General features: G+C 34.7%; 1 protein-coding gene and 1 pseudogene across 28 annotated transcripts in view; one reads left to right on the top strand and one right to left on the bottom strand.

The window, feature by feature from the left end:
* MEF2A (myocyte enhancer factor 2A) overlaps positions 1 to 22,338 on the top strand; it is a 162,189-nt gene that overhangs the window by 24,115 nt on the left and 115,736 nt on the right. For 13 of the 28 annotated variants that reach the window (XM_048221093.2, XM_048221088.2, XM_026510361.4 and 10 more), the window contains exon 2: positions 6,590 to 6,676. The exons of 10 other annotated variants lie outside the window; for them this stretch is intronic. The gene's annotated coding sequence lies outside the window, so the exon portion shown is untranslated. Of the gene's footprint in view, positions 1 to 6,589; positions 6,677 to 14,098; positions 14,201 to 22,338 lie in introns of those variants that run through there. 5 more of the 28 variants (XM_048221051.2, XM_057303810.1, XM_048221087.2 and 2 more) reach the window with 3 other exon arrangements.
* The window catches only part of LOC113263554 (60S ribosomal protein L17-like), a 56,336-nt pseudogene that overhangs the window by 22,827 nt on the left and 11,171 nt on the right, over positions 1 to 22,338 (bottom strand).

The following is a 22,338-nucleotide window of genomic DNA, read 5'->3' as shown; positions in this document are numbered from 1 at the left end:
TGTTGTTCTTCCTTTGTGTAGAAGTTTCTGCTATTTCTTAACTGATAGGCTTGTTTCTTAGAACAGTTTTAGGTTTACAGAAAAATTGAGCAGAAAGTACAGACTTCCATATATTCTTCTCTTTCCCTGTTCTCCCTCTCACTTTGGCCCCCAGTGTCCACTATTATTTAACAATTTGCATTGTTAATTGTGTGATATACATGTTACAGTTGGTGAACCAATATTGGTAAATTTTTATTAACAAAGTTTGTAGTTTACATGAGGGTTCACTCTTGTACAATTCTATCCTTTTTCTTCCTGAAGAACTTCTTTCAATGTTTTTTGTAGTGCAGACGTGCTAGTCATAGATTCTCAGCTTTTGTTTGTTTGAAAATGTCTTTATTTCCCCTTCTTCTGTGAAGGGTTTTATTGCTCTTTGTAGATTTTGCTTTGCAGGTTTTTTTGTTTGTAGCACTTCAAAGGCTTTGTTTCTTTGCTTTAAACTTGTTTGTATTATTTTTGACAAGGAGCCTGGTAATTCTTATCTTTGTTCCTCTGTGTAATGTGTCTTTTCCCCAACTTTGGCTGCTTTGACTTTCTCTATATTATTGGATTTCAGTAGTTTGATTATTAATTATATGACTTGGTGTGAATTCTTTGTGCTTAACCTGTTTTTTGTTCATTGAGTCTCTTGAATATATGGGTTTAGTTTTTGTTAGATCTGGAAATTCTTTGGTCCTTATTTCTTCAGATATTTTTTCTGTCTCCTCATCTTTCCAGGACTCCAGTTATACCATTTTTAGACTGCCCTTGATATTCTCACAGGTCCTTGATACGCTTTTCTTTTTTTTTTTTTTTCTTTCTATTTTTATATCTTCAAGTTAGGGATCTCCCCCCCGCCCCACTGTTTTAATCTGTTGCTAGGTCTATCCACTTGATTCTCTGAGATACTACATTTCTCATATTAAAAAATACATTATTTTTTTAATAAGAATTTTATTTAATTGAAAGGGAGAGAGAGAGTGAGTGTGCACGTGTGCACAAGTGGGGGGAGGGGCAGTGGAAGAGGGAGAAGCAGACTCCCAACTGAGCAGGGAGCCCAACACAGGGCTCCATCCCAGGACCCTGGGATCATGACCTGAGCCGAAGGCAGACACTTAACCGACTGAGCCACCCAGGTGCCCCCGTTCATTCTTTTCAAAATAACTGTCTTTTGTTTTTGTTTTTCTTTAAATCCTCTAACATATTTGTAATATTTTAAAGTTTATGTCTTTAGATACATCATCTCTCTTGGTTCTGAGTCTGTTTCTTTTGTCAGATTTTCCCCCTGGTATGGGTCACACATTTCTCCATTTTCTTATGTTTGGTATGTTTTGATTGACTCTTGGACATTCCTCACACTGTTGTCTGGATTTTGTTGATTTCTTCTGGAGAGATTTTAATTTTGTTTTGGCAGGGTGTTACATTTCTCGTAGATCTGTTTGAACTTTTTGAGGCTTGTTTTTAAACTTTGTTTTGGCAAGTCTAATGTAGCCTTTACTCTAGAACTAGTTTAGCACAGCTACTAAGTGATGATTCTGATTCAGTTTCTACTGATTTCCCCAGGTTTCAATGAGGTCTTTCTCCTTTTTGTTTGAAAGTTGCACATCCCCCCCCCCCCCCCCCAATCTACGTAATCTCGAAACTTTTGAGCCTGCTTGATCGTTATTCCTTGCCTGGCCTTATAGAGTTTCACTTAACTCATACACAGTTTTATATTTAAGAAACTGCATTGTCAAGTATATGGTAGCAGTTAGCCACATTGTGGCTATTGAGAGCTTGAATTGTGGTTAGTTTGAATTTAAATGTGCTGTAAGTATAAAACACACCAAATGTCAGAAACTTATTATGGAAAAAAGAATGTAAATACCTGTTTTTTACATCAGTTATATCCTGAAATGATAATATTTTGAGCATATTGGGTTAAATGAATTATGTTAAAATTAGTTTTACCTGCTTCATTTTCCTTTAAAATGTGGTTAGAAAATTTAAAATTACATTTCGGGTTCATGTTGTTTCTTTTGGGCAGAACTACTCTAGAAACCTCAACAGATTCAGGAATGCTTTCTCTTCTTGAGCTCCATCTTCTCTGCTCCTCTGCTGTACAAATTCCCATTACCTCAGCCTCCCTAAATTTTAGTGTCTGTCTCTTTTAATCACTGAGTGCATCATATTCTGCTTGGCTTCCCATTCCTGCACTGCCCTCTGGACTCTGCATACAGAGTGTGTAGGGGACACTTTTTTTCTCAGGTATCACAGTGCTCAGCTGCTTGGTGTCCAGTGTTTTTAAATTAGAGCTTTATATATCTGATCAGTTTTCTAGTTGAGTTCATTGGGGGAGCATGTCTGGTACTTAGTTACTACATCATGGTTGGTACCAAAAATCTTTTTAAGGCATGAGTAGTTTGATGCCCATGTGTGAGAGCTGACCCTCCCTTGAATTAAAAACACCATTGCTGGTAAGCCTAAGTTTTGATTACAAAATGAAATTAATGTTTGAGGAAATATGCACCATTTATTGTGTTTATAGACTGTTTTTGTTTGTTTTTTGGTTTTTGCATGTTTAATTTTTCCCTTAATCTGGATTGATTTTAAAAGCTGTTTTCATATAGAAACCTCTTTTCTTTGACACTGCATTATGCTCAGGGCAGAGGTATCCCGTGAAATTTGGTAAGTTCAGACATAAAGCAGAAATTTTCTTCATAATTTTATATATATATATGTGTGTATATATATATATATATTCTTTTTTAAATCAAGACTTGAGGAGATGCTTAGGATTTTAGGCTCTTAAGACTTGAAACTAGAAATGTTAATACCATGTCAGGAGCACTTTGTTTCATTTTGCTTTCTCATTTATTGGCATTCACTGATGAAGCACATAATTAACAAGCTAATATAGCAAGAGAAGGCATTAGGGAGCAAATTATCTTGGGTTATTCAGGTCTTCAGTTATCATCAGCAGTTGTATTAGGTGTTATCTATTTGCTTCCTAAAATGTAGTTGAGATATTTGAAAAGAGGAGTTCGAATCTCAGTCATTTCATTTAACCCTTCTTGTTAATATGGAAAATTGGAAGTTGATAGTACCTTGTGCCACAGTATAAACTGTGATATTTTACATTTAACTTTATTGAAATGATAGCATTTTCAATGTTTTCATTTGTTTCAGAGTACTTCTTTAAAACTTTTTTTTTTTTTTAAATGACCTAGCCCTGTGATTTTTGTGATATTGCCGTGTGTAATTTTTTAGTTCTGGTAATTGTCATATAGAAACTTAAAACTTATTTTAAAAGTTATTGAGAAATTATCAGTGTTTATCATTTTTGTTCACAGCAGGCACTCACCTGTTATTTGTCAGGGTATCTATCATATATAGGTATTGATGTACTGAAGCTGCTTAAATGTATCAGTCTTCTGAGACTGAGATTTGCTTTTCTGTCTTTTGAATCCATTGCTTTAGTATGCATTCAGTTTTTCACATATTTAATTCATTAACAAAAGCATGAACTGGGGGCACCCGAATGGCTTGGTCAGTTGGCTCTTTGGCTCAGGGCTCATGTCATGTTCTTGGAGTCCTGGGATTGAGCCTCCCGCTCAGCAGGGAGTCTGCTTCTTCCTCTCCTTCTCCCTCCCTCTGCCTCTTCCCCTGCTCATGCTATCTCTCCCCTTCTCTCTCTCTCTCTCAAATAAATATATAAAATATTAAAAAAAAAAAAAAACATGAACTGAACTGTGGTAGTGCATAGCTGTTAAAAGCATGCCTGGGTTCGAATCCTGGCTTCACCGCTTTACTAAGTTAGCTATGTGACCTTGGCAGGTACCGTTTTAGTATTTCATTTTCCTTTTGAGAATAATAGTGAGATTATTGTTGGCTTTACCTTTGTTGATGCATGTAAAACAGGATACTGGTTAGCATATGATAAATGCTGTTGTTACAGTTGCTCTTATTATTATCATCTCATTAGGTCTTTCTCAAATCTTAATCCTCTATGATAGTACTTACTTCCTTGCTCTATTTTTTTTATATTAGGACTTTGTGTAACTACTGTATATATTACATGTTCCTCATTCATTGTGTGATGTAGGTATCCCCCACTAGCATGTAAGCTCCATGGGGTCAGTCATAGATATAGGGACTTATCCCTAGCACCTAGAAAAGTGTCTGGAATACATTGGATACTCAGTAAATATTTTCTGAATGGACTATATTGAATTCTATTCCAGATATTAACTAGATATTGGGACTATAAAAATGAACAAAGTTCTTTCTCAAAAAAAAAAAAGCATAAAGTATAGAGGAGACTCATACTTACAAAACTAAGTATAATTTTACAGCCTCCCCCCACCACCCCAAAGTGATTGTGATGGTAAGAGTATTCCTGAGGTTACTGTCACAGAAGGTGCCATTGAACTGGGGAAGATTGTTTAAGAGATGGGGGAACATTGTTTCCAGCATAGGTAAAAACTTGAACAAAATTATAGAACTTGACAGTTTGGTCAATGGCTTGTTGTCTAGGTTAATGACGATATAGGTTGATAAGAAGTAGAGGGACTGGGTGACTCGGTTGGGTGTCCGACTCTGGATTTTGGCTCAGGTCATGATCTCAGGGTCCTGGAATCAGCCCACGTTGGGTTCCATGCGGGGTATGGAGCCTGCTTAGGATTCTGTGCCCCCCCCCCCCGCCCCCGGCTTGCTCATATGCACACGAGCTCGCTCGCTCTCTCTCTCTCACAAAAAAAGTAGAGGGAGCTGGCTAGGAGGTTGGTTGGGATCAGATTTGGGAGTAATAGCAATTGGAGGTATAGGTTGTCTAGCTCTTGCCTGGACAGAAGCAATGAGATTTGGAGATTTAATGTGTGAAATTTAATGATAACTAGATGTAGCACTAACATTTTAGTTTTGGTTTTATTTTGAAGGTGAGAGTATGTTTCACTGTAGATTATTATAAAAGAATTTGATTTTTAAAATATTTTCTCTTCTAAATTATTTGAGAACTATGTACAAAACACAAGTTGTCAATAACAGTTCATTTATAGAACTAAGAATGAATTTTTGATGTAAGAAAATATACCAGGATGTATCACATTTATTTTTTTTTTTAAGATTTTATTTATTTGTCAGAGAGAGAGAGAATGCACGCACAAGCAGGGGAAGTAGCAGGCAGAGGGAGAAGCAGGCTCCCTGCTGAGCAAGGAGCCTGATGTGGGACTCGATCTCAGGACCCTGGGATCATGACTCTAGCTGAAGGCAGAAGCTTAACTGACTGAGCCACCCAAGCGCCCTTCAAATTTGTGTGTAATTGGTTATTTACCATGGGTCAAATTGCTAAACTTTAATTCCTTCTGTGACACTGACATAAAGCTGGTGTTAAAATACATTTTGAGTTTTGTTTAGATTGAGAATCCATGAAAAACAGTTTCACTTTGAATTACTGGATTTTAGAAGTTGGTATGAAACTGTATTTAAGGAGCTTTTTTCTTTTCTACATTTCAGTATAATTAGATTAAAAACTGAAATTGGCAAGTTCTTTTTAACCTTGCAAAAAAAGCTTATTTGTGTGTATGTATGTCTTAAAGTTCAGGCTTTTAATACTTAATTCATTAATACAAAAAGAACATTTGGCAATTTGTGTTTTTTTCCTGCTCTAGAGAAGGTGTTCATTTGAAATAGAGATAAAATTACAGTATCACAGTAATTAATATTGCTGAATCAGATTCAAAAGACATGGAGAAATTACCATTTTTATTTGATGTAGCAGTTTTACTTGGGAGTTCGTACACTTATCCAGTCATAAAATTCTAAATTATTGGATTAACATCGTAATTGGTCCTGGCCAATCTGGGTGAGGAAGGTCCCCACCTTTTACCGGGCTTTTACCATCTTTCCTTTTTACCTAAATGCCTTACTACTATTCCAAGCAAACTGGATTATTCTTTAGGTACTAATCCATTGGTTAGTATTCACCAGTGTTTCTTTTTTTATTATGAATTATTGACATCAGTTTTGTTCATTTTGGGGATCTTATGTTCATTATTTTCATTTCATTGTTACCTTTAAAAGATAGTGAAAGCTACAAGTGTGCATATTGTATTTGAATACAGACAGATTTTATGGCAGTGCAAATCACTGACTCTCTGACAATTTTCTTTTCTAAATGAGAACATAATACAGTGAATACTTTCAGTTATTTTAGCAAAACCTACATTCGGTAGGCTGTGTGACCCGTTAAATGTAAAACATATCACGTGATGTAGAGGGTAGGAAGATGGGACCTAGGAAGCCAATTTGTGAATCTAGGAGTATATAGAATATTACTGAACATTTAAGTAATACTTCCTAAAAAAATAGGTTAGTGACATTAGAAATTCTCCATTGGCTAACATTATGTTTTTATTAGGCAAATACCACAAATGACTTAAAAAAAATTTTTTCCCTATTATTCAGCAAGCATTTGTGGAGCTGTCAGGCATAGTGTTGAGAGTTGGAATTTATAATGACAAAACAGGTATGTAATTCTGTTGTAGAGTTAAGAACACTTACTAACCCATCTCATATTTTTTTTCTTTAGGAATTGCATTTTGTGAAAAAGGAACAAAAAAGAATTTTCTGCAAGGATCATATTAAGTGCACTTTTTTGCTGATAACATCATTTCTAGTAAGATATTTTTCATTTTTCTTTGTTATGAAGTAAACAATGGAAATTTTTTTCCTTTTTTAAAAATCAGACTGTCTTGTGAGCCTGAATAGTAGTCTTCTTGGAGTTTATTTTGGGGTTTAGTGTAGATTATTTAAGGAAATTTGTAAAGTCCACTTGAAGTGCATTCTATTGTATACTGACAGTTTCTTGTATATTTTGTCTGATATTGCGAAGATAATCCTAACTTTTTCATCTTTCTCACTTCATCTTCCATATCATTTACCTTTATTTTAAAAAAAGAAAAAAAATCTAAAGTAAGTAGTCCATATTTACTGTGACAATAACATAAAGTGTTAGAGGAGAAAGTGCAGATTTGAGGACGTGAGTTAGATATAAGCTGAGAAAGATTTTCAGATGAAAGATGAAGTGGACAAATATTTCTTGAAATACCTTAGGAAGGGTCAAAGAAAAAAAATTAAACAGAGTTAAGAGATTTTCTTAAAAATGTAGACTTGTGTTTGTAACTTGAATTTGCCACCTTAAATCATAGGCGCCATATTTGCAAAGCCCCGGAGTAGGCTGTTTGACTTAAAAACTTAAAATGGTCTAGGTTAATGGTTCCAATTTGTAAGACGTATAGTCCTCTTCAAAAGTTTTCGTGACTGAAACTTTGTCTGATTTTCTCCTTGTATTCAAAATGGAGAAGTTAATTATATTAACACCAGAATATTTTGAAATAATAAAATTTTGAAAAATGTTAGTAGGGGATAGTTTTTGATGTGTTTTAAGTTAACATTAACATTTTAAATATTAGACATCATTGATTGTGCCTTGTGATTATATCAGTAAAAAACGGGAATGGTACTTGACATTTGTTTTTTTTACTTGTTTTAGGAACAGTTCTATTTAACATAAAGTGTAAATTTTTTTGAGTGTTAAGTGGTATTAAAAATTTATGAACTTACAAAATGAGTTCTTCGTTAAAGTACTTTATTCTGATACCAGTTTCTTCTTTAAAATTTTTTATTTTTAAATTTTTTATTTTTTCGAGAGAGAGGGAAGGGGAGGGAGAGAGAGAAGGTGAGAGAGAGAGGGAGGGAGGGAGTGGGGAGGGGCAGAGGGAAAGGGAGAGAGAGAATCTTAAGCAGGCTTCACGTACAGTGCAGAGCCCGATGTGGGGCTCTATCTCACAACCCTGGGATCATGATCTGAGCCAAAATCAAGAGTCAAGAAGGATGCTTAACGAACTGAGCCACTCAGGCACCCCATGCTACTGGTTTCTTATGGTTATATATTTTTCTTTTAAAACCTTGACAGAGGAAGAGCCCATTTTATGATATCTTTCAGTTTGGGGAACTAGGAGAAAAGGCATTATTTTTTTAGTTGAAGCAAAGTATCCTTCAGTCCAGAACTTGTATACCACAGGCAGGATGGGAATAATAAGAGTCTCATTCCCATTTTTAAATATAAACCTTGGTTAGTGTTCTGTAAATCTTTGAATATTTATTTTTTCTTTTTATCTTATTGACATTTCTTTTGTCCAGTAACTGTTCAAAACTAAGTGATTTGAGTTAAAGCACTGTAGGAATTTAGCCATTTTGATGCCCATAGTTCAGAACTCTGCACCTTCTGTGAACCTCAGGGATGGCTGTGGGCATAACTTCAGCTGTTATATTTTGGGTCCTGTTTAAACTTAAGGGAATCCTTTATGATGCTTCTTCCACTAGGCTCTATGTCTGTGGTTGTATACAGTGTCTTATTCTTCATGGCAGGCTTCTATGGCTCTGGGGGTTGTACTTGAGTTAATAACTACTTGCTTAGGAGTTACTCTGAGTACTTAGATGGGAAATGCTTTTCTTTTTAATAGATTCATGTGTTGACTGAAGAGCTTTAGATTAGGAGTTTTCCCTATAATTCTGCCCTAAGTTGGGGTAGAAATTGGGGAGGCAGGTATAGAGATTGGGCAAATTTTTTTCTACCTTTTTTCCTTTCCCTTGTGTCTTGGAACTGCAGTGGGCTCTTATATTTTAGGTCTGTGATCACTTTTGAGTTAATTTTTGTATATGGTATGAAGTAAGGGCAAGGTTTATTTCTTTGCATATGGAAATCAAATTTTTCCAGAAGCAATTTTGAGAAGATTATATTTTTTCCCTGTTGAATTACCTTGGTACCTTTGTTGAAAATCAGCTGACCATTATATGTGGGTCTTTTTTAGGACTTTTCATTTTATTGATCTGTTTATGTATGACAATAGGGCACTGTCTTGATTACTGTAGCTGTGTAGTATGTCTTAAAATCAGGTAGCGTACATCCTCCACCTTTGTTCTTCTGTTTCTAAGTTGTTTTTCTACTCTGCATCCTTTCCATTTCTTTTTGTGTATTTTAGAATCAGCTTGTCAGTTTTTACGAAAAAGCTTAATGAGATTTCAGTTGTGAATGCTTTTATCCTAGAGGCTACACTGGGGAGAATTGACCTGCTAAGGGTGTTGAGTCTTCTGATACATGAACTTGGTACCTCTCTCTGTTTAAGTTGTCTTTAGTTTTTCTTAGAGTTTTGTTTTCGGTGTAGATGTATTACACCTATTTTGTTATGTTTATCTCCGTTTTATGTTATTGTAGGTGGTAATGTAAAGGAGATCAGTTTTCAGTTGTTTGTATGTAAACTTATAATTGATTTTTGTATTAAACTTTGTAATTTGTGATTCAAGCTTATTATTAGTTCCAGTAACATTTTTTAAAAAGATGTATTTATTTTAGAGAGAGAGTGAGACAGAAAGAGGGCATGAGTGGGAGGGGCAGAGGGGGAGAGACTCTGTATGGAGCCAGACGTGGGACTCCATCTCATGACCCTGAGACCACGACCTGAGCTGAAACCAAGAATTGATGCTTAACTCACTGCTCCACCCAGGCTCCCTGTTCTAGTGACATTTTTTATAGTCCTTCAGATGTTCTTTGTAGACCATCATCTTGTCTGTGAATAAAGATTCCCTTAACTTTTTTATCCTTTTATTTTTTTGCTTGCTTTATTGCACTAATAGTCCCAGTGCAATGTTGAATACAAGTGGTGAGCTGACATTCTTCCCTTACTCCTGATGTTAGGTCAAAAACATTCAGCTTTTCACCACTAAGTATGATGTTAACTATAGATTTTTAACAGATACCCTTTCCGAGAGTAAGTTCTCTTCTGTTCATAGCTTGCTGAGAATTTTTTTTTTCTTATCGTGAATGGGTATTGAATTTTTATCAGTTTTTCCGCATCTATTGAGATGATTACATGTTTTTTTCTCTCTTATCTATTAATGTAGTTAGTTATGTTGACTTTTTTGAATATCAAACTAAAGAATCTTGCATTTCTGAGATAATCTCCACTTGGTCATGACTTGTTACACTTTATATGTTGCTGGATCAATTTGCTAAAATTTAGCTAACGTTTTTTCATCTGTGCTCATAGTAGGTATTGGTTTGTAGTTTTTTTAACAATGTTTTGTCTGGTTTTCGTATCTGGGTAAAGAGTGAGTTGGAGAGATTTCCTCGTCTGGAAAAGTTTCCATGCATTTGGTGTTACTGTCTCTTTAACTGTTTGGTAGAATTCACTAATGAAGACCTCTGGGTTTGGAGTTTCTCTGTGGGAAGTTTTGTTTTGTTTTGTTTTTAATATTTATGTTTTAAAGATTTTATTTATTTGACAGAGAGAGAGAGAGAGGGAGAAAGAACGAGCAGGGGAAGTGGCAGGCAGAGGGGAAAGCAGGCTCCCGGCTGAGCAAGGAGCCTGATGTGGGGCTTGATCCCAGGACCCTGGGATCGTGACCTGAGCTGAAGGCAGACACTTAACTGACTGAGCCACCCAGGTGTCCCTGTGGGAAGGTTTTAACTATGAACTCAATTTCTTTAATTTGGGCTATTCAGATTTATAGTAATTCTTCTTGAATAAGCTTCAGTTGTTTGTGTCTTTCAAGTAAATTTGTCCATTTCAGGTAAATTGCTTTATTTATTGGCATAAGGTTGCATATTATAATCTCTTACTCTTTTTAATGTTTGAAGGATTTATAATGATATCCCCTCTCTTGTTCTGGTATTAGAGATTTTCCTTCTTTTTCTAAAGGAGCAATTATTAAAATTTTCCTTTTTCTGCATTTTACAAAGTTTGTTTTGTATTCATTTACATAAAGTTCAAAGAATTCTTAAATTTGTGATTTTTTTTGATCTATTTAATTGTCATATATTTGGTTAATTTTTTAGATATGTTTCTCTATGTTTCTTTTCTTTTTTCTTTCTTTTTTTTTTTAAAGATTTTATGTATTTATTTGACAGAGAGAGCGAGAGTGCACATAGCAGGGGGAGAGGGAGAAGTAGGCTCCACACTGAGCAGAAAGCCCGACGTGGGGCTTGATTCTGGGATGGTGGGCACATGACCTGAGCCAAAGGCAGATGGTTAACCTACTGAACTACCCAGGCACCCTGTTTCTCTGTGTTTTTAGTTTAATTATGTTGTGGTCCAAGAACATATTTTGTGTATTTATTATAAAGTGTAGGATGTTGTCTGTGTTAGTGAATGTTTTGTGGGCATTTAAAAAGAATGTGTATTGTGCTGTTGTAGAGTAGAACTTTCTAAAAATGTTAATTAGGTCAAATTGGTTGATAGTGTTTTTCAAAATTTATCCCTCTGATTTTCTGTTTGTTTCAGTAATTGCTGAGAGAGGAGTGTGGAGTCTTCAGCTTTAATTATGGACTTGTCTGTTTTCCTTTCACTTCTTGGTTCATGTATTTTGAAGCTCTAATATTCGGTGCATGCATATTTAGTTTTCTTCTATATTCTCGATGAATTGGGTTCTGTATCTTGAGATGTCCCTCTTTATCTTTGGTAATATATTGTGAGATCATTTCTGAAATAGCCTGCATAGTTCCTGAATACAGTCTGCTGTTTTTCTTATTCTGCACCCCTACCAACCCCCATGTCATTTTTCTGTTTTCTTTGGTCTAAGACTTTTTCAATGATTATGTTTTAGTCATTTGATTATGATGTGCCTTAGTATGGTTTTCTTTGAGAAAATCCTTCTTAGGTTTTATTGAGTGTCTTTTTTTGTTGTTGTTGTTTAAACCAAATTTGGAAAAATATTGGCACTATTTCTTCAAATATCTCACCCCAGGGTTGGGTTTTTTGTGTGTGTGTGTGTGTTTTTAATTTTTTTGTTTGTTTGTTTTTTGAGGTGGGAGAGAGAATTTTATACATTTGATATTGTCTCAGCCCTTGTACTTTGTTTTTTTTCTCTTTTTCCTTTTTGGATGGTTAATATTATATTTCTAGGTTCACTGATCTTTTCTTCTGTAATATATTATGTGTTCTTAACCTCATCCAGTGTGTTTTTTATTTCTGATAATTATTTTTTATCTCTGGAAGTTTTATTTCTTCCATTTCTCTTCTCATAATGTTACTGTTTTCCTTTACCTGTTTTAACATTTAGAGCTTATTTATAATCATTTTTTTAATGCCCTCATCTGTTAATTCCATTAACTTTATCATTCCTGAGTTTCTTTATATTGATTGACTTTTCTTCTTAGTATGGGGCACATTTCCTGTTTCTTTTCATTCCCTATAATTTTTGTTTGGATGCTGGACATTGTGGTGTGATATAGTTGAGTGAAGAAATTTTTGTATTATTTTACATAGTGGTGAGCTTTGTTTTTGTATTCATGTAAGTTACTTGGTATCAGCTAAATCCTTCAGAGGCATTTTTGTTTTTAAAGCATTGTTAGCATTGGTCCAGAACATTCTTTATGTAGTTAGTTGCCCATCAAGATTATGTCTTTCTGAACATTATAGTCTATGCCCATTTGAGGCTTATTCTCGATGTAATCCTAACCAATGTTATAAAATTTTCATTAGTTTGTCTGTTTTCGTTTTGTGTTTTGAAGGAAATTTTTTGGCCCAAGAATAGCTTAGGTAGTCTTGCAAGAAAAGATCAAATCAGAAGGATTTTTTTAATTCAATACTTATAAATCTACAATAATTACTTTCATGAAATAATGCCGCAAGGATAAACAAAAGAAATAAAGAGCCTGGAATAGGATCAATGTGTGTGTACATGGATGCATGCTTTATGACAAAACTGGCACTATAGAGTAGTAGGGAAAGAATTATTTAACAGATGATCGTAGAACAATTGGTGATCCATACAGAAGAAAATGATTCATCTTCCATACCACAGGCAAAAATCAAGTTAAGATTGATTTGTACATCTCAATGTGAAAGGCCAAACTATAAAACTTTAGAGGCTAGTATAAGGAGAATATGTTCATGATCTTCTGACAGGCAAAGATTTCTTTAAAAGAAATAAAAACCACTAATATAAATAAAACAGTTGATACATTTTTTTACTTTAAGAAATTCTATTCTTGCCAAGTTACCAATAGGAGAATAGTGAAGCAAGCCAGAGTAGAAGAACATATTTGCAATACGTACGACAGACAAAAAGCATGTATCAGAATATTCAAAGCGCTTTTATAAATCAGTATTACAGAGACAATAGAAAAATGACAAGAGACATGAAAAGACACTTCATAAAAGAAATCCAGATATGCAAGAAACATGGGGAAAATGTGTTTAACCTCATTAGTAACATGAGAAATATAAATTAAAACTGAAGAAGCTTCATCATAAACCACTGGAGTGGCTAAAATTAAAATAGAGAGGGACAGTACAAGTTTTGGAGAGGACGTTAAGTTATGGGAACTCACTAAACACTGCTAGTGGGAATGTACATTATTACAGCCGCTTTAGAAAACACTTTAATATTTGCATACCCTCTGACCCAATAATTTCTTTCCATGGGTATATCCCTGAGAGTAATGTGTGAACATGTGCACTAAGAGATGTGTTAATAACATTGGTAGCTGCGGTATTTGTAATAGCTTCAAACTCATTACATTGTTCACCAGCAGTTGACTGAATAAATAAAATTGTGATCTATTCGTATAACGCAATACTGTTCAGCAGTAAAAGTGGATGAAGTACAGCTACATGCTGCACAGGTGAAATTTGCAAATATGTTTCTCAAAAGAAGCCAGGAACAAAGAATTCATAATTTGTGATTCCATTTATGTAAAATAAAATCAAAACACACAAAAATATAGCAGGTAAGTGTATACATTTTATGTTTATGAACAATTATATGTTAACACCAAAAATGCCAATTCTAATTCATTGCATGCCTATCCACATTTCTGAACTCCTTTCCACATTCATTAAGAGGTACTCTGATTCTGAGTATAATGGTATACCCCAAATCATACTCGTTCTTATAAATAAAGATATAACACCATTTATGTACAGATTTGATTCAGGTGATATAAGGTTAAAAGTTTTTAATATATCTAGTATTTGAATCATAACATAGAGAATTGATATGGTTTCTAGTAATAATAATTCATCTTTATACAGGATATAATTATTGGCAAAGCAGTTTTTCCAGAAATCATTATGACAACCTGAAAAGTATTTGGAATATCTGCATTTCACAAATGAAGGGAATGTTGATCTGGAGAGTAAGTTCGTGGTGATTGGAAGACTAGAACCACATTTTCATTTCCACACCTTGCTTTAACTATGTCCTTTATTTCTCTTGCATGTCCCGTGTGTAGACAGGACATTGCTCTTACGTAGATGTAATTAATCTGGGAATGAATGATTATGTGTGGATGGGCTTTAATCTTGATGAGGGCAGTTTACAAAGTCTCCTTTCTAATAGTGATTTTAATAATATTGTAACGAGCCGAGAATGCCCTCTGGTTTTATTCTCATAATTTTCTGTAAGACTTTGAGCTATATTCTTGCTCTACTTTGTAGAATTGAGTGAGGTAGTAAGGAAGTGAGTCACTGAAAATCACATGACATACCTAGAAATAAAACAAATTTTATAGACTGGTCATTCTACTGAAGTTATAGTATCTTTTTAGTTAGTATTTGGATTATTTATCATGATTAATAATTTATATCATTTAAAAATAATAGTATTTCTTGCTTTAAGGAAGCACCGTTTTATAATTTAGAAAACCTTAAATTCCCTGTACAATGAAATGAAGAGAGTGATATTAACATTAAAAAAATTACTTCGTTTTCATCAAACTTACTTAATTTATGTAGTGAATTTAAGATGCTTAAGTGACCAGTACTTGTAATCAATACACAATTCTTAGCACTCATTACATGTTGTGTAAAACAAGGTCTGTATTTCTCTAATAGGAACAGAGCCTAATAGGAATAGGCTCTTCACATTTTATTCCTAAGCTTCTCAGATTGAGCATTTTGCTTTAGAATGTTTCATCCAAAAGCATAGGGTCAAAGTGCATAAAAATATATAACCTGTTATTAATCAAAGAAATCCAAATTAAGATAGATGCCATATTTAAACCACTCTTTAGATTTTTACATGACTTCTCTCCTCCCCCAACCTATTTATGATTTATTCTCTTGATGATTTTACCTAAAACATTCTAAATAAACACATAGTAAGAAGTGATACTGTGATGTTATGGTTTCAGGTAGGGGCACCAATATCCTGTATTTCATTTGTCTTTTTAACTTTCTAACAAGCAGTTAGTTATTTGGAGGTGTCACAGCCAGGCCACAGCTAGTTTTTACAAACCTAGAAAAAGGCTCATTTCCCAATTTTTGGTGGATGCTGCCCTCTGTGAGTGTTCAGTGCTTAGAAAGTGGAGAACAAATTGGATATCAGTCCCCATTTGCTCTCTCTTGGCCATGCACTTATGTGCGAGGTACAGCCTCTTCATTGTTCATAGTGGCCTTGAGTCATAATGATTTCTTGCCTTTCTTTTGATAGGTTTATAGCATTAGGATTTGCAGGTGAGAATATCATAATACAGAATTCTTCAAGCAGTCCCTTTTCTGGTTGGTCAGGGATTATTTTCTCAATGTAGTCTGTACTTGTGTTGATCTTATTTCTTCAATGAGATGTTTGTGTTTTTGAATTTTACCTAAAATTTATAACAATTTAATACAAGTCAGAACTTTATAAAATTAGGTGTGAATGTTTGCAGGGTACATTCTGCCTTTATGAAAGTTACATACAACGATACAGCTGCGTTTTCATGCAATGACCATGAATATATAAGCTCTATATTTGAACTAAAGTTTGTTTTCCTTGTTGAATCATTTCTTTAAATAGTGACTAATGGCCGTTATTGTGTTCATACAACGTATCATTGTATTTTTAAAATGTGTAATTAAATACAACATGTACAATTCTGACTGAAATGGAATGCTTTAGTCATTTTCCATAAAACAGGAGTTTAATGATAGTCTTAAATTAATTTAGAGTTTTGAATTTTTGCCTGGATTTAATTGTTTGTAAGCAGTAATGAAAACATCCTATTTAGAGGAACAAAGAAGAATGTTCTTATATTAAAAGTAACTGAAAGATAATTCCATAAGGTCAAAAACCTCTGATTGCATTAAAATTAACAGTAAGATAGTTTCCCCCAAGGTTGTCTGGCAAACTTATTGTACACCATGAGTGGTTTTTTGTTTGTATATTTTATAAAGGAATATATATAGGGCATTGTGTGTGTGTGTGTGTGTGTGTGTGTGTGTGTAATCTAGTTGCTTTGGCCAGTACTGACATTGGGATTAAAATTATTTGACATTGGTTGATTCTGAATTCTCAAAAAGCTCTTTTAGCAAAGTGGGTTTAGCAAAGTAGGGTTTCTTGCTTGTTTAGATCAATTTTTTTTCCTGTTTTAGTAGATCATAATTAAAGGATCCATGGTATTTATACTTAAATACAGTTAACTTTTCTAATTACTTTTTTTTATATCATTGAAAGTTCTTGAAATCAAGTGTGATGTAGAATATTAGCAGTGAAATCTGTAAATGAAATTAAACAATTCTATTTATAATAACATCAAAAGGGTAAAATACTTAGGAGTAAATTTAACAAAAGAAGTGCAACACCTGTACACCAAAAACTGCAAAACATCATTGAAAGAAATTAAAGAAGACCTAAATAAATGCAAAAATAGATTACTGTACTTATGGTTTAGAAGACTTAATATTATTAAGATTGCAGTACTCCCCACATTCAATAACATAGAGTTACCATATGACCCATCAGTTCTGCTGCTAGGTTTATATCCAAGAGAATTGAAAACACGTCCACACGCACACATACATGTTCATAACAGCATTATTCATAATAGAGGGGAAACAACCCAAATTTCTGTCAGCTGTTGAATGGATAAATGAAATGTGGCATTTCCATACAATACAATAAAATTCAGCCAAAAAGGGAGCGAGGTACTGATAATACTTAACACAGATGAACTTTGAAAACATTATGCTGAGTGAAAGAAGACACAAAAGGCTTCATACTGTATGATTCCATTTGTTTGAAATATTTCAAATAGGCAAATCCATAGAGACAGAAAGTTATTCCCAGGAGTTGTGGAGAGGGAGAAATGAGGAGTGATTGTTAATGGGCATTGAGTTTCTATTGGAGATGACAAAAATACTCTAGAATTAGATAGTGGGGGTGGTTGTACAACTTTGTGAATATAGTAAGACTTCAAAAGGTGAGTTTTATGACATATGTGAATTATACCTCAATTAAAAAAAATCACATGGAAATGAAAAGAGTGGCCTACTTCTGATCTAATTTATTATCGAACCAGGATGTTTTTGAGAGTGGGGGGTATCACTTAATAATTACTCCTGCACAATACACATAAAGCTGGCTGTCCCAGCCAAACTAGTATGTATGTTCTCCCTGCTTTTTGGTGTATATAAACTATTTTTCCCCCTCATTGAAGAAATAAGAATAATATAAAATTCTTCTAATATCCTTCTTTATCAAATGTGGGAAAAAAGAAAAAGATTAAGAAAGCCATGTAATTCAAAGAAATGGGAGAGAAAGTATTAATGAAATTGAGGATTAATGTGTGTGTTAAGTGCAGTGTGTAAATCTAATATAATTAGAACTTTACTCATTTATATGATTTTTGTCACTTCACTCTCACACATAGCCAATCAGTGTTCGAATGAATAAGGAGTTTTGTGTTGTGATATAATAAAACAGTTTCTCTAAACTAGAGATGTGTATCATAATCTGTGGAGCTTTTAAAAATTATTCGTGCTTGGGCATTAGTCTCAATTATGATTTGATAGTTTTATTGTGGGGTTAGGGTAAGTTCATGCATGCAAAATATGTTTTAGCTCTCCAGTTGAATCTAGTATTCATTTAAATTGAGAATTGCTACATTAAATCAATGAGTTTTATTGATCCACTTATTAAGGTATATAATTATTATTGTTTTGTGCATAAATAGTAAGCAGCAGTAGCAATTGAGAGAATCTCATTCTAACTACACTCACCTACCATTCCCCTCTCCTCCCGGGCCAGCCCTGTGTATTGGTAATGCAGAAATTGTGATTCTTTTAATTCTCCCAAGCATTGAGATGGGAGGAATCTTATTACTTATTTATTTAGGTCACCTTGAGGCAGGAAGAGTAGTGGGAAGTAGACAGAATCTGCAGTTCCTTTGCAAATGGCTCCTCGAAGGTCTTGTAATTCAGCTTATTTAATGAGGGATCATGACCATCCAAAAGTGTCCTTGTGACATTTTTGACTGAGAGCCTTTCTTTAGCCACTGCCTAAATAGTACCATGGTGATGCTATATTGTTATACTATACATGACCCTAGAGCCAGAATTTCAACTGTCTCCTTTTGTGACTTTGGAAGAGTACTCGCCATTTTGGTACCCAGTTGCTTCATCTAGGAAATGGAGCAAATGATAGCTGCCCCACAGGATTATTGTGGTTACTGAATGAATTTAGCATACATTTAAAAAAAATATTTTTTTATTATATTATGTTAGTCATCATACACTACATCTGGTTTTTGATGTGAAGTTCGATGATTCATTAGTTGCGTATAACACCCAGTGCACCATGCAATACGTGCCCTCCCTACCACCCATCACCAGCGTATCCCATTCCCCCACCCCCCTCCCCTCTGAAGCCCTCAGTTTGTTTCTCAGAGTCCATAGTCTCTCATGCTTCATTCCCCCTTCTTAGCATACATTAATGTCTAACATAACAATGGGTACATGTAGATATTAGGTAAGTGGGTAAGTTACCTTTCCTTTTGCAATTCAATGAACAGCTGACTAACTTCAAAAGATTGGCTCTTAGAGAGTTTTCATAGCCTCGGGGCCCCAAAATTTTTCTGTATGTCAATATATTGCATTCATTCATTAACTATGTATCTGTTTATTGAGCATCTGTTTTGATCTAGGCACTTTGGTAGCTGCTAGAGTTATGGGGCAAATACAACATACTTGATCTTCTCTCTTATTGGGCTTACAATTTGGTTAGAGAAAAAAAATTAAATATTGTACAAGTAATTAATTACAGTTGTGGTAAATGTCATAAAAGAGAAGTATAATGTGCTCTGAAAGTGTATTAGAAGGAGACCTAATATAGTTTGGGTGTTAGGGAACATTTTGGATGAAATAATGCTAATGGTGAGACATAATGGATCTGTGGAACTCTTAGTTAGGGGAAGTGCTTGGGATAAGACCTGGCAAGAGATAGCGAGCTGGTAGGTAGTATGTGTGAAGGCCCTGCATCAGAAAGGATTTAGAGGCTTTGTAAGTACAGAAAAGCCTATGCCTGGAAGCTTATTGGGGAACAGGAAGAGTGGCAAGGAATAAGGATGGTGGGTAGAGGTGGGGGCAAGATTAGGCAGGTTCTCTAGGCCATGTAAACAGTGTTTGGACTTTAAGATCGATGGTAAGTGACATTTGCATTTTAAAATCACTCTAGTGAAAATGGGGAAATTGGGTTGGAGAGGAATATGAATGCCTGCGGAGAGCAGTTAGGAGGGGATTGCAAAGCTTAGGCTAGAGTTGGCAGTAGCTGTTCTGGAAGTAGAGTACTGTGCTAGGACTGGAGATGTGAGTTGGAACTAGATCTTGTAATGGCTTTGATCTTGTAGGCCCTGTAGTCAGTGGAGATTTGTAAATGGAAATGAGTTCAAGACTTTTACCTTGCCAGTACTGGTTAGTGCCCCTAAAAATCAGTGAAAGACAAGCGTAGTATTAACAGTCTAGCTCCTTCTTCAGGATCTGGCTTTGGAATAAGTACTCTTTTTTCTTTTTTTCAGTAAGCCCTTTGCAGAAGGACTTAGTGTGAGAGGCATGTTCTAAAAACAAAAACAAGCAAAAATCACCTCTCAGCCACCTTTATTTTTTGCTCTCCATCAGTTGATGTGGAGTGTCTTTTGGGTACTGAATGCCTATAAAGTAATGCTATATTCACGTTTCTTTTGGTCAGAGGATACACTATTGAGAGCTATGGCCATAGGGTTTCTTATTACAGTGAAGAAAAAAAAATTGTCTCACTATGCCAGTAGAACCTTTCTAAAATATAATCGAAGTTTGATCATGTTGGTTGAATGTGAGAGAATTTTGAAGCAGTCTTATAAAGTACTTTCGAATTTTAGGAAGCATTGAGTAGCTAAATCATCAAGCTTACTGTTCCATTATCTCCAGCTTCATCTTTGTTTCAGTCATTTGTTAATTTGCCTTTTATTTTCCATATGATTATGATCTGTGTATATTATAGGAATTGATTGCTCATTTTTGAATGGTGGTTTCTGTCATCTAACACTGCTGTTGTTTAGCAGTTTTTAATTGAGGGCTCAGTTCACACATAATCATTTGTAAAGACTGATATATGGGGTGCCTTTAGGATATCAGAAATAGCTTTCATTAGAACTACATAGGAAACTTCCATTTTTAAGGTTATATATGTATTTTGTCTATATTTATTTACAAAACATTTTTGTTTTCTGTTTCTAGCCTCTGTATCATCTGATATTTTGACTTAGAAGATTTTGGTCTTTTTAAATATCTAGAATAAAAATTATAAAATGAAGTGATAAATCAAGGAAAGAATATTTATGATCAATTATGACAATGACCTACCTGAAACATTAAAAAATGATCTATAGGGGGCGCCTGGGTAGCGCAGTCGTTAAAGCGTCTGCCTTCGGCTCAGGGCGTGATCCCCGCCTACTGGGATCGAGTCCCACATCGGGCTCTTCCGCTATGGGCCTGCTTCTTCCTCTCCCACTCCCCCTGCTGTGTTCCCTCTCTCGCTGGCTGTCTCTCTGTCACATAAATAAATAAAATCTTTAAAAAAAAAAAAGATCTATAATTTGTTCTTTGGGAACAGATTATAATTAACTCTTAAACTGTTTGCATGCATGTATCAGGAAGGATGTTTCTTTGCAAGTACCAGAGAGGCTAACCAAAACAGTAAGAATTTTACCATCTTGTCTAACAAGAAATTCAAAGTTAGGTTGGTTCCATGGTTGATTAACTTGGGTCCCTCTTCTGTCTTTTTTCTGTCATTTTTGTGTTTTACTGTTTCATTCTAAATTTATTTGGTTGTCCTTCCCAGTATCATAGTCCCTTAGCAGTATGTGATTGACCTACACTGTGGGTTGAAGAAGGCAATAATTAGTCATAGACTTCTTTGCTCTGGATTGTTGCTAGCTTATTTTGTTTCATCTTTTATTTTCATTGTTGAAAAAGGAATATGAATTGTCTCTTTAAGTGTCTAACGATGTTTATTTTTAAGTTAAACATATACATCAAGGAAAATGAACATTAAGAAAAGCATAGAGAGTAATGAGTGCTTTTCTCTGTAGTCAGAAGCCCCTCTCTCTGTAGTCAGAAGTAATAAAGAATCCTGTTAGTAAATCCAGTCCATTTATTGTGATGTCTGTGGTGTAAAATGAAAACGTGTTAAAAGAGTAAATACTCTTGATGAAAATCCAATATATTTAAGCAATGAACTTTCAGGGGGAAATTAAGAGATGATTCCTCATTTCATAAAAGAGAATCACAGGTTCCTCTTAAATAGCTAGTTCTTCCTCTCATTATAAATGCAAATTTCTTATAGGTTTGTAATATCTGACAAATTTCTCTGAATATCTTATTAAATTAGCAGAATTTGAAATTGATCTTTTGCATGCTTCTCAACCCCCCATTTTTGGCTCCTTTGCCTTTTAGATGTTCCATAGCTGGCAGCCAAGCCTGGGTTGCTGTTATTAATTTTATGATCAAATGGGTACTTGGAGTTGGAATCAGTTGAGTAATAAGTATAATTTTTTAAGCACTTGATATGTGCCAAGTGCTGAACAGTTAGTTACTTTATTTCGACCAATTCTCATAGAGCCCTATGTAAAATGTATTACTCCCATTTTATAGATTTGAAAACTAAGGGTAAGAGAATTTTACTTGATTGTAGCCCACAGTCCTATATCTAGTAAACAACTCTGATATCCGAAAAGTGGAGAAGATTTTGTGTTTGTGGGTCACCAAGAGGGGCTCTCTCATTCTTTTGTATTATTCCTCCAGTCTTTATTGTGAGCATGTAGAACAGGCCCATGGAAAAGAACACCTTCCCCTTTGCGTTTTCCAGAGATTCTAAACTATCTAACTAGCCCACTCAGCCTTTACGAATACTTTAAAATATGAGCTGGTTTCTTAGCAGCTTTTGTGGTTGCATCCTGTTTGTCCCATATTCTGCCAGAGGTGAAGTCAGCTCACGTATACTATATGCTGAGAGAGTTTTGTCATTGTTTGGAATTCCATTTAC

The sequence above is a fragment of the Ursus arctos genome, unplaced genomic scaffold (genome assembly GCF_023065955.2).
Source record: "Ursus arctos isolate Adak ecotype North America unplaced genomic scaffold, UrsArc2.0 scaffold_28, whole genome shotgun sequence".
Classification (NCBI taxonomy): domain Eukaryota; kingdom Metazoa; phylum Chordata; class Mammalia; order Carnivora; family Ursidae; genus Ursus; species Ursus arctos.
This window is presented reverse-complemented; position numbering and strand designations above follow the sequence as displayed.